The sequence below is a fragment of the Choloepus didactylus genome, chromosome 5, assembly GCF_015220235.1.
Source record: "Choloepus didactylus isolate mChoDid1 chromosome 5, mChoDid1.pri, whole genome shotgun sequence".
NCBI lineage: Eukaryota > Metazoa > Chordata > Mammalia > Pilosa > Megalonychidae > Choloepus > Choloepus didactylus.
In genome coordinates, this window is record NC_051311.1 from 104,085,549 (window position 1) to 104,103,878 (window position 18,330).

Here is an 18,330-nt window from a genome sequence, read left to right on the forward strand (position 1 = left end):
CTGAAAAAAGAAGCAGAACCCAATCCTTGTCCCCAGAATAATCATCATTTAATGAGAGAAGTCGCTAATATTTCAGAGCTAGGAGTGTGAGGATATGTAGGATGGTGAGGAAGAAGGAGGAATAGAGTGTGGTAACACCAAGATTTCTAATTTGAGCAAGCGACTCTCTTGGAAAAAGGGATAATTCTCTTACAGTAGATTTGTAAAACAAATATAGGAAGATGTTTTGAGCAGGCATAAATGATACTGTTTTGGAATTTGTTAGGTTATGGTACATTTTGTAAAGATGATTGATAGTTTAAAATAATAGTAAAAATAATAGTAATATTATTTATTGAATGTTTATTATATGTCAGGTCTTGTTCTCAGTTCTTCATTTCTCTTTACTCAATAATCCTCAAAACCCAGTGAGGTAGGCACTGCTATACCTATTTTACAATTGAAAAAACTGAAACACACAGAGGTTAAATAGCTTACGTATAGTGTCACAGGTAGTACATATATGGTAGAGTGGGCAAAATACAACTCTGGAATTAAAGAGCACAGTGTCAGCTAGACATAGGGGTTTAGTCATCAACATGAAGGTGGAAAGGCTATTTTTAGAGATTTAGGAATTGACTTAAATTAAAATAGAAAGATAAATGTAAGTGCTAGTTTTCCTTTCCTACTTACCTAACAAGGTGTAGTAATTACTATAATGCTCTTAAAAGATTCAATAACAGAACTTTCTCAACTGCTGCCCTCAGAATGAATTTAATAATATATACCCTATGCCCCCAACTGCTTAAAAGCTTTTTTGTCTGAATTTTTATACAGTTTTCTCTTTCTTTGATACACTAATCCAAACATGTATGTATAGCTTCCTCTCCTTTAAATACTGTGGAATTTCTATCAAGTTATTAAAGACTATTAAAATGAGAAGAGAAATATACCAATTGCTTTTCTCTGTTACTATTTGAAATAACTTTAAATATTTTTCTTGAACATGTGTTAGGCCTGAAAAATCCAGCAGTGAGTGGTAGTTGGTCTTTTATGATGCCTTCAAATTTTTACTTTTAAACGTAAGAGTGCTGTGAACATTCTTATAAAGTCTTTGTAGCTAACCATGATTATTTTCTTAAGAGACAAATTTCTAGAATTGAAATTGCAGAGTTAAAGAGACTGCACATCATTAAAGTCTGTGTATGCTGTTAAATTTCCTTGGTAGAAACAGTACTCTGCCTTTTCCCTTTATAGGGAAACGTTTGCTACCTAAGCCTCTTCTGGTTGCTCTATCCCATCCTCTCTCTTCTTTTAGCTCTTTGATCCAGCAGTTGTCCCCTCCCATTAATGTTCCCTCTTTTCTAGATCCTCTCATACAACACAGCATACAAATACTTGCTTTTCTTGTTGAAAAACAAGACAGAAAAACAACAGAAAAACTTTCCTGACCTCACATTCACTTCTAGTTACTTGTCTGTCCCCATCCTTTATTACAAAGCTGTGCCTCCAGTTTTTTGGCCTCCATTCTCTATTGTTGTGGTTTTTGTTTTTTATTTATGTTTTAATTTTTATTATGGTAACATATGCAGCCTTATATTTCCCCTTTTAACCACAGTCACAATGTTATGCTACTATCACCACCATCCATTTCCAAAACTTTACAATCAACCTAAATAGAAATTCAGTACAAATTAAGCATTAACTTTCCATTCCCTACCCCCAACCCAGCCCCTCAAAATCAATATGCTAGAATCTAACTCTATGAGTTTGCATACCCTATTATTTCATATCATTGAGATCATATAATATTTGTCCTTTTGTGTCTGACTTATTTCACATCATATGTTTTCAAGATTTATCTTGTCACATGAACCAGGACTTCATTCTTTTTTAATGCTGAATAATATTCCTTTATATGTATATACCACGTATTATTTATCCGTTAATTGGTTGATGGACTCCTGGGTTGCTTCCATCTTTTGAAATTATGAATAATGTCGTTATGAACATTGGTATGCAGGTATCTGTTCAAGTCTGTGCTTTCAGTTCTTTTGGTACATACCTATTAGAGGGATTGCTGGATCATATGGTATAATTCAGTACTTAGCTTCCTGAGGAACTGCCAAACTGTCCTCTTGAGCAGATGTACCATTTTAAATTCCTACAAGCAATGAATGAGCATTCCTATTTTTCCACATCCTCTCCTCCACTTGTACTTTTCTGGGATTTTTTTTTTTTTTTGAAATAGTAGCCATTCTAGTGGATTTGAGATGGTATCCTGTTGTGCTTTTGATTTGCATTTCCCTAATAGCTAATTATGTTGAGCATCTTATCCTGTGCCATTTAGTCATTCATATATCCTCTTTGCAGAAATGTCTATTCAAGTCTTTTGCCCATTTTTAATTGGCTGTCTTTTTTTATTGTTGAGTTGTAGGATTTCTTTATAAATTCTGGACATTAAACCCTTATCAGATATGTGGTTTCCAAATTTTTTCCCATTGAGTAGGTTATCTTTTCCCTTTTGTGATAAAGTCCTTTGATGTACAAAATCTTTAAATTTTGGGGAGGTCCCATTTATCTATTTTTTTCTTTTGTTTCTCATGCGTTGGGTGTGACATCTGAGAAACCATTGCCTAACACAAGATTCTGAAGATACTTTCATACCTTTTTTTCAGGAATTTTATAATTCTGATTCTTAAATTTAGGTCTTTGATCCATTTTGAGTCAGTTTGTGTATATTGTATGAGAATAGGGGTTGTCCTTTATTCTTTTGCCTACAGACATCCAATTTTCCCAGCACCATTTGTTGACAAGACTATTCTCTCCCAGTTCAGTGGACTTGGCAGCCTTGTCAAAAGTCAATTGGTCATAGATGTGAGGGTCTGTTTCTGAACTCTCAGTATGATTCCATTGATCAATATATCTATCCTTGTGCCATTATCATGTTGTTTTGACCACGGTAACTTTGCAATAATTTTTTTTTAATTCATTTTTTTGAGATATATTCACATACCATGCAGTCATACAAAACAAATCGTACATTCGATTGTTCACAGTACCGTTACATAGTTATGCATTCATCACCAAAATCAATCCCTGACACCTTCATTACCACACACACAAAAATAACAATATAATTAAAGTGAAAAAGAGCAATTAAAGTAAAAAAGAATACTGGGTGCCTTTGTTTGTTTTTTTTCCTTCCCCCATTTTTCTACTCATCCATCCATAAACTAGACAAAGGGGAGTGTGGTCTATATGGCTTTCCCACTCCCATTGTCCCCCCTCATAAGCTACATTTTTATATAGTCATCTTCAAAATTCATGGATTCTGGGTTGTAGTTTGATAGTTTCAGGTATCTACCGCCAGCTACCCAATTCATTAGAACCTAAAAAGGGTTGTCTATATTGTGTGTAAGAGTGCCCACCAGAGTGACCTCTCGGCTCCTTTTGGAATCTCTCTGCCACTGAAGCTTATTTCATTTCCTTTCACTTCCCCTTTTTGGTCAAGAAGATGTTCTCCATCCCACGATGCCAGGTCTACATTCCTCCCCGGGAGTCATAGTCTACGTTGCCAGGGAGATTCACTCCCCTAAGTGTCTGATCCCATGTAGGGGGGAGGGCAGTGATTTCAGCTGCCAAGTTGGCTTAGCTGGAGAGAGACGGCCACGTCTGAGCAACAAAGTGGCATTTGGGAGGAGGCTCTTAGGCATAATTATAGGGAGGGCTAGCCTCTACTTTGCAGCATCAGTCTTCCTAAGAGCAAGTCCTGTGGTAGAGGGCTCAACCCCTCAAACCACCAGTCCCCTATGTCTGCAAGCACATTAGCAACCATCAAGGTGGGGCAGCCCAGTACCCCTGTATTCTCAACCAGCTCCTCAAGGGGGCTCTGCATATTTTTTTCCTTATTTTTTTTTATTAACTCTTTTTTTTTTTTTTAATCAACTGTATAAAAAACTAAAAAAAATAAAATATTAAAAACAACAACAACAATAAAAGAACATTTCAAACAGACCATAACAAGGGAGTAAGAAAAAGACAGCTAACCTAAGATAACCACTTTACTTCCAACATACGCCTACTCTATCCCAAGAAAGTAACCTAATATAGCAACATTTCTGTGAACTTGTTCCTACTATACTGATCAGAAATTAACAGACCATAGTCATTCCTGGGCATTCCCAGAATGTTAAATTTACCCATGATAGCTTATCTGTTCTTATTGGATTATCGTTCCCCCTTCCTTAACTGCTCTCTATCGCTAGTTCCCCTACATTCTACATTATAAACCATTTGTTTTACATTTTTCAATGTTCACATTAGTGGTAGCATATAATGTATCTCTTTTTGTGCCTGGCTTATTTCTCTCAGCATTATGTCTTCAAGGTTCATTCATGTTGTCATATGTTTCACGACATCGTTCCTTCTTACTGCCACATAGTATTCCATTGTGTGTATATACCACATTTTATTTATCCACTCATCTGTTGAAGGACATTTGGGTTTTTTCCATCTCTTGGCAATTGTGAATAATGCTGCTATGAATATTGGTGTGCAGATATCTGTTTGTGTCACTGCTTTTAGATCTTCCGGGTATATACCGAGAAGTGTAATCGCTGGATTGAAGGGTAACTCTATATCTAGTTTTCTAAGGAACTGCCAGACTGACTTCCAGAGTGGCTGAACCATTATATAGTCCCACCAACAATGAATAAGAGTTCCAATTTCTCTACATCCCTTCCAGCATTTGTAGTTTCCTGTTTGTTTAATGGCTCATTCTAATTGGTGTGAGGTGGTATCTCATTGTGGTCTTAATTTGCATCTCTCTAATAGCTAGTGAAGCTGAACATTTTTTCATGTGTTTCTTGGCCATTTGTATTTCCTCTTCAGAGAACTGTCTTTTCATATCTTTGCCCATTTTATAACTGGGCTGTCTGTACTATCGTCATTGAGTTGTAGGATTTCTTTATATATGCAAGATATCAGTCTTTTGTCAGATACATGGTTTCCAAAAATTTTTTCCCATTGAGTTGGCTGCCTCTTTAACTTTTTGACAGATTCCTTTGAGGTACAGAAACTTCTAAGCTTAAGGAGTTCCCATTTATCTATTTTTTCTTTTGTTGCTTGTGCTTTGGGTGTAAAGTCTAGGAAGTGGCCGCCTAATACAAAGTCTTGAGGATGTTTCCCTACATTATCTTCTAGGAGTTTTATGGTACTTTCTTTTATATTGAGCTCTTTGATCCATTTTGAGTTAATTTTTATGTAGAGTGTGAGGTAGGGGTCCTCTCTCATTCTTTTAGATATGGATATCCAACTCTCCCAGCCCCATTTGTTGAAAAGACCATTATGACCCAGTTCATTGACTTTGGGGGCCTTATCAAAGATCACTCGGCCATAGATCTGGGGGTCTATCTCTGAATTCTCAGTTCGATTCCATTGATCAGTATGTCTGTCTTTGTGCCAGTACCATGCTGTTTTGACAACTGTGGCTTTATAATAAGCTTCAAAGTCAGGGAGTGTAAGTCCTTCCACTTCGTTTTTCGTTTTTAGAGTGTCTTTAGCAATTCGAGGCATCTTCCCTTTCCAAATAAATTTGATTACTAGCTTTTCCAAGTCTGCAAAGTAGGTTGTTGGAATTTTGATTGGGATTGCAATGAATCTGTAGATGAGTTTGGGTAGAATTGACATCTTAATGACATTTAGCCTTCCTATCAATTAACATGGAATATTTTTCCATCTTTAAGGTCCCCTTCTATTTCTTTTAGTAGAGTTATGTAGTTTTCTTTGTATAGGTCTTTTACATCTTTGGTTAAGTTTATTCCTAGGTACTTGATTTTTTTAGTTGCTATTGAAAATGGTATCTTTTTCTTGAGTTTCTCTTCAGTTTGTTCATTTCTAGCATATAGAAACGTTACTGACTTATGTGCATTAATCTTGTATCCCGCTACTTTACTAAACTAGTTTATTAGTTCTAGTAGCTGTATCATCTATTTCTCAGGGTTTTTCAGATATAAGATCATATCATCTGCAAACAATGACAGTTTTACTTCTTCGTTTCCAATTTGGATGCCTTTTATTTCTTTTTCTTGCTTGACTGCTCTGGCTAGAACTTTTAATATGGGGTGTTGAATAACTGGTGATGGTGGGCATCCTTGTCTTGTTTCAAATCTTAGAGGGAAAGTTTTCAGACTTTCACCATTGAATATGATGTTAGCTATGAGTTTCTCATATATACCTTTTATCATGTGTTGCCTCTATTCTCTCTTGACCTATTTGATTTAAGCTTTAACCCCCAACTTTGAAACTGCTCTTGTCAACATTAGCAGTGACAGTGACATCTCACTGCCAAATTCGGTGATCCATCTCCTTAGGTTCTTTGACTTTACAGTGGTGTTTCGCACATGTGATTGTTCCTTGCAGTATTCTCCTGGTTCTCCTCCTAAATGCACAACAGTTACGTCTCTTTAATGTCCTTATCTGATTTTTCCTTTTATATCAGTGATATTTCTTTCATTGCATTAATACAATTTTTTAACGTTTTGTGCTGTAAAATTTTGGAAGGTTTCTGATACTCTTGAGTATCATTATTCCTCTAAAAACATTTACAGGATTTCTGTATCTTTTAGAATGAGATGCTTTTAAGAATAGCAACTTTTTATTTTCCACAGAGTAAAATATGTCTTAACAAATCATACAGCCCCTCCATGAACTGGCATGAACTTACCTTTGTAGACATGTTATTTATCTACCACCTTTACCATTTAGCTTGTTTGGGCATCTGTAAGTTGCGTCATTGAAATTTTGACAGTCAATATGATATTATAAATGTATAGTCTAATCCCAGTCCCCCTTACTAGCATAATCTTAAGTAAACTGCTTCTCTCTTATTCTCATTTGCTTTGTTTTTTGAATGAATCTGTTAAGTAGTAGAGCAATACCTCATGGGGTTACCATGAGGATTAATGAGATAATGTATATGAAGTGTTTACACAATACTTGGAAAACATTGTAGTATGTATTCTCTTCCTTTTCCCTTCTTGGAAATTCCTTATAATCAATCCTCCTTTTCCATTCTTGTGATCGTCTTCTGGGTACCTAAAAAATTAACTTTTAATATTCTTTCATAATCCTCTCTCTGCTTATTGTATTAATTGAACTGCCATATTCAAAATGTTCCCAAATTACTTCATTGTACTTTTAAATTAAATTAAATTTACTTTTCAAAATAGTTTATATGATCAAAGGTAAATTGTTCAGCATAGTGATGTATTTTGTTCTCAGACCTTAATGCATTTCATACATTTATGGAAGACAAATTATCATTGATTTAGAATGTAACTTATAGAAAGTAGGACTTGTAAAGGATCCCTGTTAAACATGTATTTATCTCTTCTACTTCCTGTGACTCTACTGAAATTATAGTAATGAATAAATGTATAAATATACAGAAACAAGGAGAGGAGAAAATGGCCAATGACTGGCAAGAAATTCAGCCAGTATTTATTGAATGCTTGCCATGTTCTGGGCACTGTTCTAGGTGCTGGGGAAAGAGCAGTGAAACAAAACTGACAGAACTTCCTCTCCTCGTTTCTCTTATGTAAGTAAAATATATACTGTTAGACGTGATACATGTTATAGTGTAAAATAAAGAGGCTTGTTTTTTTTTTAAACAAGTAGCTATAGAGCAAATTTCAAAGGATGCTGTGGGTTACAGTTCCACCATTTCAGTTCTTTGCTTCTAGCTATTCTAATACCCCAGCAACTAAGAAGAAAATTATATAGAGATTCAGTATTCATGGTGCATTGTTAAATTCCATCTTGTCTGTTGTTATCCTTTCCTCTAGTTTAATCATTTCCCTGATCTTCAGGAATATCTAGGCAGTGAACACTCTAACTTGTTCATGTTGAAAAGGGATGTTGACATTATGGGAGAAGGGGGCACATCTGGTTGATGTTCTTGAAGAGGTATTGTCTTTGGGTTTTGGGACTTAGTTGGCATAGGAGTTCTCTGAAGGATTTAAGATTCTGAAGAATGCACTTAGTGAGTGAAACTTTTTTAGAGTCTCAGGGATCTGTGTATTCTTTTAAGGTTTTGGGGAATACTGTTGACTTGGGCTTATCATACTGTGGTCATTTGGTATATCTAGGTGAAGCTTGCATAGCAGTAACCTCCAGGACAACCTCTTGACTCTATTTGAATTCTCTTGGCCACTGAAACCTTATTTTGTTGCCTTTCTTTTCCCCATTTTGGTCAAAAAGGCATTCTCAGTCCCTCAGTGCCAGGGTCAGGCTCATTCACGGAATCCATGTCCCACATCGCCAGGAAGACTTATTCATCTGGGGAGTCCTGTCCCACGTTGGGGGTGGGGGGTGATGAATTTATTTGCAGAGTTAGGCTTTTGAGCAACAAAAGAGGTTCTCTGGAGATGACTCTTAGGCATAATTATAGGTGGGCTTAGAGGCTAGGATGTTGTGGGTGGATAGGTTGCAATTTTAAATCAGGTGGTTAGGATAGGCCTCATTTTTTTTTGAAATTTAAAGGAAAAAATTATTGAAGAGCTGAAAAACAATTCCTGAAAGATTGACTTTTCCAGAAAACTGTAGCCACACAATGCATTGTGTCTATCATGTTAAAATATGCATTAGACACAAATACAAAAACCATGAGATGAGGCACCATTCTTAAACAATCTGAGCAAAGATAAAATACCTGAGGAACAACAACAACATGGATGACTTGCAAAGGTTGGGATCTTTACTTTAAGCACCAAAAAAAAAATAAATAAATAAATAAATAAAAGAGCACAAATGGATCTGTGTGTGTGTTCAGTTGTACACAATGATTTGAACCTTTGTCACTAACCAGAGCATTTTGTCATACCATTGACAAATTATAAAAGTGTGTATAGTGTCAAAGGAGTAGAACTACCAGCATTCAAAAGCAGCTTTGTCAATTGTGTTAGGGTTCTCTAGGGAAACAGAATCAATGAGAGGTATCTATGACTATAAAATTTATAAAAGTGACTCACGCAACTGTGGGTACACACAAGTCCAAATTGTGTAGGGTAGTCAGTAAACTGTCAACTCCAAGGAAGATGTGCGATCAGCTCCTCAGGGAATGAACTGGGATCTTTGACGAAAGTGTTTGATGAACTCCTCAGGATACGAACCAGCAACTTCGACAAACTCCTCAGGAAGTGCTTCACTGGGCAGCCAAGGAAGTGAAGGTCCTCTGTCTGTCTCACTTATAAGTCTTCAACTGATTAACTGGATTAAATCCAGCCAATTGCATTCTCTCATTGTGGAAGACATGCCCTTCAGTGAGTCATCAGTCACAGCTGCAGCCAATGGACTGATAATTTTATAAACCAACCTGTTGGGTTATTAACCAGCCACAAACATCCTTGCAGCAATTGTTAGGCTCAGTGCTTGCTTGACCAGACAGCTGGGTACTGTCACCTGGCCAAGTTGACAAATGAACCTAACCATCACGGTCCACCCCTTGTCAACTTGGCATTTATACACGTCACCTAAAACCATGCTTTATCTCTAAGTAGATAACAATAACAGACATATATTTTGCCTAACAGTACTCTGCTGTGCAGCGTACAACTGGAAATGCACTAAATCTCTCCAAAATAGGGTGCAAGTCCTTGAGTGATACTAGCTCTTAAAATTGATTTCCTTTAGCTTAAATACAGCAAAATGAACAGTACAGGTTATGCCATATGATAAGGGGATAAGACAGAGAAGGAAGCAAAGATATTTGCTTTACAGACAAATACAAACATACTCATAACAAAACAAGAAGGAAATATTCATGCCATCATAGTCCTCATTTCTGTAACTGGTCACGTGGTCGTAGTTCATATTTATCACTACCTTCTTCCACTACCCATTCCACGTTCCCTTTACCCTCAGCAAGCACTTCAGCTGGCCATGGTTCTTTGCCTGGTGGGGTGACCCAAACCTTCATTCCTGAAGTTTCTTGGCCTTTGATATTCCTGCCTGGATTGGGTTGTTGCAGTTTTCCATTGACTTTAATCACAGGGCATGGTAGTACTAAGAGACGCCCTAGGGGATCTCCTGCATTCCAGGAAAACTCTTCTTTACTTCCATTGTGTAGTTGCAGTGCTATTTCCCCTTGATAGTCAGGATTAGTCACCCCAGACAATACAGTAATCCCCTTCCTTGCCTGTTGATTCAGAGGCATAAGAAGACCAAAGTGGCCAGGTGGCAGTCTTAACTTCCAGTTCAGTGGGATTATTGTTGTGTTTTCTGGTGGAAGCACTCTACCTTTTGGAACCAAGACTTGTAGACCAGCAGAGCTTAAGCTTGCAGGGACAGGAAGCAAAAATTTACCTAGGTGATCACTAGAAGTGATAATGAGTGGTGCCACTCCTGTTTCCACCCCTTGATTCCTGGACCCATGAATCCTGGCTATGGGAGAAACAGCACCATAGACTGGATGCTGATTCAGAGCATACACAGCCTCCTGGAGAACACTGCCCCAGCCCTGCAAGGTATTGCCACCTAGTTGGTGCCGTAATTGAGTCTTCAACAGGCCATTCCACCGTTCTGTCAACCCAGCTGCCTCTGGATGATGGGGAACATGGTAAGACCACAGAATTCCATGAGCATGTGCCCATTCCCTCACTTCATTCGCTATGAAGTGGGTTCCTTGGTCCAAAGCAGTGCTGTGTGGAATAGCATGATGGTGGATAAGGCATTCTGTAAGTCCGCAGATGGTAGTTTTGGCAGAAGCATGTTGTGCAGGGAAGGCAAACCCATATCCGGAGAATGTGCCTATTCCAGTAAGAACAAATCGCTGCCCCTTCCATGATGGAAGTGGTCCAATGTAATCCACCTGCCACCAGGTAGCAGGCTGATCACCTCGGGGAATGGCGCCATATTGGGGACTGAGTGTGGGTCTCTGCTGCTGGCAGATTGGATGGACACTCAGCAGTGGCTGTGGCCAGGTCAGCCTTGGTGAGTGGAAGTCCACGTTGCTGAGCCTGTGCATAACCTCCATCCCAACGGGCTCATGAACAGGAGTTGCTGGGGAAAGAGCCTGATTGGTATCCACCAAACTGGTCATTTTATCCACTTGGTTATTAAAATCTTCTTCTGCTGAAGTCACTCTCTGGTGAGCATTCACATGGGACACAAATATCTTCATGTTTTTTTGTCCACTCAGAAAGATCTATGCACATACCCCTTCCCCAGACTCCTTTGTCACCAATCTTCCAATCATGTTCCTTCCAAGTCCCTGACCATCCAGCCAAACCATTAGCAACAGCCCATGAATCAGTATACAAACACACCTCTGGCCAGTTCTCTTCCAAGCAAAGTGAACAATCAGGTGCACTGCTCAAAGTTCTGCCCACTGGGAGGATTTCACCTCACCATTGTCCTTCAGGGACATCCCAGAAAGGGGCTGCAGTGCTGCAGCTGTCCACTTTCAGGTGGTGCCTGCATATCGCAGAAGCATCTGTAAACCAGGCCCGAGTTTTCTCTTCCTCAGTCAACTGATTGTAAGGAACTCCCCAAGAAGCCATAGCTGTGGGCTGGGAAAGAGAAGGTAAGGTGGAAGGAGTGGGGGCCATGGGCATTTGGGCCACTTCCTCATGTAACTTACTTATACCTTCAGGACCTGCTCGAGCTCTATCTCATACATACCATTTCCATTTTATGATGGAGTGCTGCTGTGCACGCCCAACTTTATGGCTTGGTGGGTCAGACAACACCCAGGTCATGATAGGTAACTCAGGTCTCATGGTAACTTGGTGGCCCATGGTTAAGCGTTCTGTCTCTACTAAGGCCCAGGCCCAGTAGCAGGCCAACAGCTGTTTCTCAAATGGAGAGTAGTTATCTGCAGAGGATGGTAAAGGGCCTGTGTTGTGATTCTCCTATAGGAACCTGCCAAAGGCTCCAAACTGCATCTCTGTTTGCCACTGACACTTCCAGCACCATTGGGTCAGCTGGATCATATGGTCCAAGCGGCAGAGCAGCTTGCACAGCAACCTCGACCTGTTGCAGAGCCTCATCTTGTTCCGGTCCCCACTCAAAACTAGAATTTTTTCTGGTCACTTGGTAAATGGGCTGGAGTAGCACATGTAAATGAGGAATATGTTGTCTCTAAAATCCAAAGAGGCCAACTAAGTGTTGTGCCTCTTTTTTGGTCATAGAAGGGGCCAGATGCAACAGCTTATCCTTCACCTTAGAAGGAATATCTCAACAGGCCTCACACCACTGGACACCTAGAAATTTTACTGAGGTGGAAGTCCCCTGCATTTTTGTTGGATTTATCTCCCATCCTCTGCCACGCAAATACCTTACCAACAAATCTAGAGTTGTTGCTACTTCTTGCTCATTAGGTCCAATCAACATGATATCATCAATATAATGGACCAGTGTGATGTTTTGTGGGAGGGAGAAACGATCAAGATCCCTGTGGACAATATTATGACATAGGGCTGGAGAGATGATTTAACCCTGAGGTAGCATGGTGAATGTAAACTGCTGGCCTTGCCAGCTGAATGCAGACTGTTTCTGGTGGTCCTTAGTGACAACAATTGAGAAAAAGGCATTTGCGAGATCAATAGCTGCATACCAGGTACTAGGGGATGTGTTGATTTGCTCAAGCAGTGATACCACATCTGGAACAGCAGCTGCAATTGAAGTCACCACCTGGTTAAGCTTACCATAATCTACTACTGTCATCCTCCAAGACCCATCTGTTTTCTGCACAGGCCAAATAGGAGACTTGAATGGTGATGTGGTGGGAATCACCACCCCTGCATCCTTCAAGTCCTTAAGAGTGGCATTAATCTCTGCAATCCCTCCAGGAATCCAGTATTGCTTCTGGTTCACTATTTTGCTAGGCAGGGGCAGTTCTAGTGGCTTCCACTTGGCCTTTACCACCATGATAGCCCTCACTCCATGAGTCAGGGAACCAATGTGAGGATTCTGCCAGTTGCTGAGTATGTCTATTCCAATTACGCATTCTGGCACTGGGGAAATAACCACAGAATGGGTCCGGGGACCCACTGGACCCACTGTGAGACGGACCTGAGCTAAAGCTCCATCAATCTCCTGACCTCCATAAGCCCCAAATCTGACTGGTGGACCAGAGTGACGTTTTGGGTCTCTGGAAATTAATGTCACTTCTGAACCAGTGTCTAATAATCCACAAAATATCTGATCATTTTCTTTTCCCCAATGCACAGTCACCCTGGTAAAAGGCCATAGGTCCCCCTGGGGAAGGCTGGGAGGAAAATTAACAGTATACATTTTTGGCAGTGTAACAGGGTCCTTCACTAAGGGTATCCAGCGTTCCCTTCATTCAAGGGGCTCTGGATCTGTAAACTGTCTCAAGTCTGGGAATTGATTAAGGGGCCGTGACTCTCTGTTTTTGTAATTCAAGGGAGACTTTTGTTCACGTGACCTAGAATTCTTCTGCCTATATAGTTCAAACAAGAATTTAGTCGATTGTCCATCGATTTTACTACTTGATACCATGATCCACTAGCCAACGACATAAGTCTCTGCGAGTCATATTATTTTGATTGCTGCTTTGAGCCTGTTTTCCATTATGGTAGCCACGCCCACCTTGTCTGTGGTGATTAACTACAGCCACTTGGCTTCTGCCAACTCAGGATGTGATTATCCCCATTGTGTTTAAGGATTCCAGCTCAGTGACAGCAATTCCTACAGTAATATCTGACTTGCAGAGAAGGGTGTCTACAGAGCTCTTCAGGGATGATGGAGCTAGTATCACAAATTTATTCCTCACGGTCCTGGTAAAAGGTGTGTCCTCTGGACATTCCAGGGTTGTGTGAGCAGGTCTTCCATGATAAATCCACTCTAACATTCCAGTCTCTCTAAGCCTTTGAATCCCCTCCTCCATGTTGTACCAGGGCAATTCTGGCATTTCAGCCTCCGGTAATGCCTGACACCTTTTGATCCATGTTTCAGCCAACCACCCAAACAGACTGTTAACGCCCTTTCTGACCCCTCAAGCTACAACACTGAATGCAGAATCTCTGCTTAATGGGCCCATATCAGTAAATTCAGCCTGATCCAACCTTATATTCCTTCCACCGTTATCCCACACCCTTAATATCCATTCCCACACATATTACCCTGGTTTCTGTCTGTATAGGTTGGAAGATTCATACAGTTCTTTTGTAGTATAGCGTACTTCCTCATGGGTCACACTTTGTACCTCACCCTTTGGGACCTGTTGGGACTTTAGTCTAGTGATAGATCTTGAAGCAAAGACTGGTGGTGGGGGTGGATCATGAAAAGAGTTAGAATTATCCTTCAAGCCATTTACCTCAGGACATTCTGGTGCATTTTCATCTCTTAAAACAGGATTAATCTCTCCAGTCAAAGGAGTGAGGGCTGCTTCCTCAGGAGAGGTGATTACAGGATTAGCAGGCACTGAAGGGTTAATCTCTTTAGGTGGGGGTTGGATGGCAGGCTCCTTAGGGAAGACTGGAGGTGGGGAAGCTGTTTCCTCAGGACAGCCCACTCCAGGTAAATCTAACAATGACTCAGCAGAATCCATGGTTCCATGTCCTCACTGCCATTATTATCAATCCATATGTCCCCATCCCAAGTTTCGGGATCTCATTCTTTTCCAATCAATGCCTTTTGTTTAACAGCAGACACCCTGAGAGGTTGAGATTTTAGTTTACATTGTAAATCTGCTACTCGCAAAATGAGAGTCTGCGTCTGGTTTTCAGAAAACTCAAGTCTGTGGGCACAAGAAATAAGATTTTCTTTCACGGCATACATAGAAACCTTTACATCTGTCATATGGCGTTTAAGTTTTGAATTTGAAGCCTTTAGCTCATCCTTTTCTCTTATGACTTTATCCAACATATCTAAGAGCAGCCAGCCAACATCATTATACCTCTTAATTCTGCAAAACTCTGTGAAGGTGTCAAAAACACTATCACCCAGAGCCTTGCTTCGTGCAAAAGTATGATTAGGAGAATCAAACGGTGCTATTTTGCATATCAACTTTGCCAGCTCATGCCATGGACTGTCAGTGCCCTCTTGATTATTGGAAATAGAGTTATTAGTGCCTTTGAATCTAATCAGAGTAGAAAACAAATTGTAAAAGCCCATTTTAAGATGCTGTTTCTCAAGAACCACTCCCGGTACCAAACTGTATTAGTTAGGGTTCTCTAGGGAAACAGAATCAATGAGAGGTGTCTATGACTATACAATTTATAAAAGTGACTCACACAACTGTTGGTATGCACGAGTCCAAATTGTGTAGGGCAGTCAGCAAACTGTCAACTGCAAGGAAGATGTGCGATGAACTCAGGAAACGAACCAGCAACTTTGACAAAGTCCTCAGGAAATGAACTGGGATCTTCGATGAAAGTGTTCTATGGACTCCTTAGGAAACGAACTGGCAACTTCAACGAAATCCTCAGGAGATGCTTCGCTGGTCAGCCGAAGAAGAAGTGAAGCTCCTCTATCTGTCTTGCTTATAAATCTTCAACTGATTAATTGGATTAAATCCAGCCAATTGCATTCTCTCATTGTGGAAGACATGCCCTTCAGTGAGTCATCAGTCACAGCTGCAGTCAATTGACTGATAATTTAATAAACCAGACTGTTGGTTTATTAACCAGCCACAAAAGTCCTTGCAGCAATTGTTAGGCCAGTGCTTGCTTGACCAGACAGCTGGGTACTGTTACCTGCCCAAGTTGACACATGAACCTAACCATCACATCAATTAAGCCATGAAACACTCTATAGCATATCTCTCTAAGTGTTGTCCATCACTGGATACACTAGGCGCAATCTTGAAATGAAAAAAAAAAAAAAGATAAGAGTAGAGTATAACCCCTTTTATTTTCTCTGTTTCAGATTAAACAGAAAACATACATACATCGATCTGTTATACAGTAACATTTTCAAAGTACATCATTTGTACAAGAGAAGGACTAGAAACAAAAGTATGTTAACAGAGATTCAAACATGGTGAGCGCCTGCAGTCTCACACAGCTTTCCAGTGGTACTCAGGAGAAGCACTTCGTAATCACTGGCCCTAAACAAAGTTGCAGAATTCTTTGCCAGGTACTTTAGGAAATCATGAAGAAAGTTCAGTAATAAAGCAAGGCTCTTCTCATTAGTTTTCTGGAAAAGTCAGTCTTTTAGTAATTGTTTTTCAGATCTTCAATAATTTTTTCCTTTAAATTCCAAAAAAAAAAAAAAATGAGGCCTATCCTAACCACCTGATTTAAAAGCAAGCAATAATTCTCATTATTGCTCCAATCCGTACCAATAGTCTCAGTAGGTGTGGCGCTCCATGTACCTGGGACATGAGTGCATCAGGTGATCTGCAAGGATTTCAGCATACTGTGGTCTCTAAAATCTGTAGAGTAGCAAAGTGCCCAACACTACATTGAACCCAGCTTTTATTCCAACCACTGTAATGTATAAAGTATTTCACTTGTTTGTCCGTTAGGGCAGCCTTTTCATACTTTGCTCCATAAAGCAGAGGGCATGAAAGCACAGCCCTCGCTCACCCTCTTGGAATTTAGGCTTCAGGTCCTGCTTTGGCACCATTTATAAGTGATCCACCGCCTCTTCCTTCCCCCATCACCCCCCAGTAGACCTCATTTTAAAGATGATATTTTAGCAAAGATAAGGGGGCAAACCTTATAGATACCTAGAGGAGAAACAGTCTAGGCAAAGGGGACGGCAAATGTAAATGTCTCAAGTCAGAAGAATATCTGGTGAGTGTGAAGAACAATATGGAGCCCATTGTGACTGGTTAGTTAGGAGAGTAGTAAGTAAAATCAGGGAGATTGGACACAATCAGTAAAATGTTGAAATAAAAAAATGGATAAGGGGTGATAACCGATGTAGCAGGTTGGTGCAAGCTGAGGCTGAAGGTGGTCAGAGAGAAGGATGATAATGGGAAGAGAGCTAATTGGGCCCACAGATCCCTGGGAATCAGTGAAGCACCTATGGCAGAAGGTGGGAGAAGGCTTGTAGTTGTAAACTTGAGGACCAACTAATTCAGACTCTCAATTAATACCCAGGAAGAAAAAACAATAATGTAGGAAACATAAAAAAATTTAAAAAAAGAAAAGCTTCAACTAGAATTAGTAGTCTTAGAGAGTTTTTGAGGACAACAGTATACATAAAATAAGATCAGAACTCTGAAAATTAAAAAGAGAATAAGAATATACTCTTCAAAATTAAAAACAGATGTAATGAAATTAAAAGATCAATAAAGGCTGGAAGATTAAGTTGAGGAAATATCCTGGAAATACATAAAGAAGGAAAATTTTGAGAGGAAAAAAAACACATAGAGGATCACTCCCAAGAAGTTGAGCATCTAATTGATAATTGGATTCCTAGAAAGAAAGTGGGGCAAAAATTATTGAAGATATAAGAAAATTTTCCATTGTCAAAGGGCATGAATCTCCACATTGTCCAGCACAATAAGTAAAAATGAAAGAGCTACATAATCCTAATAAAATTTGAAACATCAGAAATAAAGAGAAGATTCTAAGTAGAAAAAAACATGACATGTAGTATAGAAATTGAATTTCTCAACAGACACTAAATATTTTAGAAGACACTGGAGTAATAACTTCAGAAAATTCTGAGGGAAAAATAATCTTTTAACCTAAAATTCTGTAATTAGCCAAAACATTATTCAAGTACCAAAATAGAATGAAACATTTTCAGTCATGCAGCAATTCAGAAAGTTTATGCCCCATGTTCATCTTTCTTAGAAAGTTATTAGAGGCTCTGTTGCAACAAGAGAAGGGAATAAACCAAGGGAGAAGATAAAGGGTCCAAGGAGAGAAGTGCCTTTGTGGGGTAGGGGAGGGAGCATGGAGAGGTGAAGCCCTGAGGTGACTACAAGCCTAGAGGGTAGTGGGTAGTCAATCCAGAATGGAAGGGAGTGGAGGGCTCTAGGAGGGACGTTCTCCAGATACAAGAGGTTTAATAGATGGAGCTTTTGAAAAGATATATGGAGGAATATATAAGAAAGATATTAATAAAAGAAAAACAATTAGAAGCTCTAGAAAAATTAGAAATCTGTTTTTTCCAACTTCAAACAACAAAGGGAATGTTGTAATCATACTACAGTTATGTGGCTTTGCATAAGCAAGATTTATATTGTCATAATAAACACATTATTTATAATAAAAACATTGTTATTTAATTGTTATAACTTTTAGGAAGTTAATAGACAATGTCTAAAAAAGAAAAACCAGTATACATTTAATAAAAGTAAAGAGGTAATTATAAGAGTAACTAAAAGGATTAAAAATTATTTTCCCACGGGAATGGGATTGGAAG

The 18,330-nt window shown here is 39.3% G+C and overlaps 1 protein-coding gene across 5 annotated transcripts in view; it reads left to right on the forward strand.

Moving 5' to 3' along the window:
* RUNDC3B (RUN domain containing 3B) overlaps positions 1-18,330 on the forward strand; it is a 245,960-nt gene that overhangs the window by 125,726 nt on the left and 101,904 nt on the right. The window lies entirely within an intron of this gene.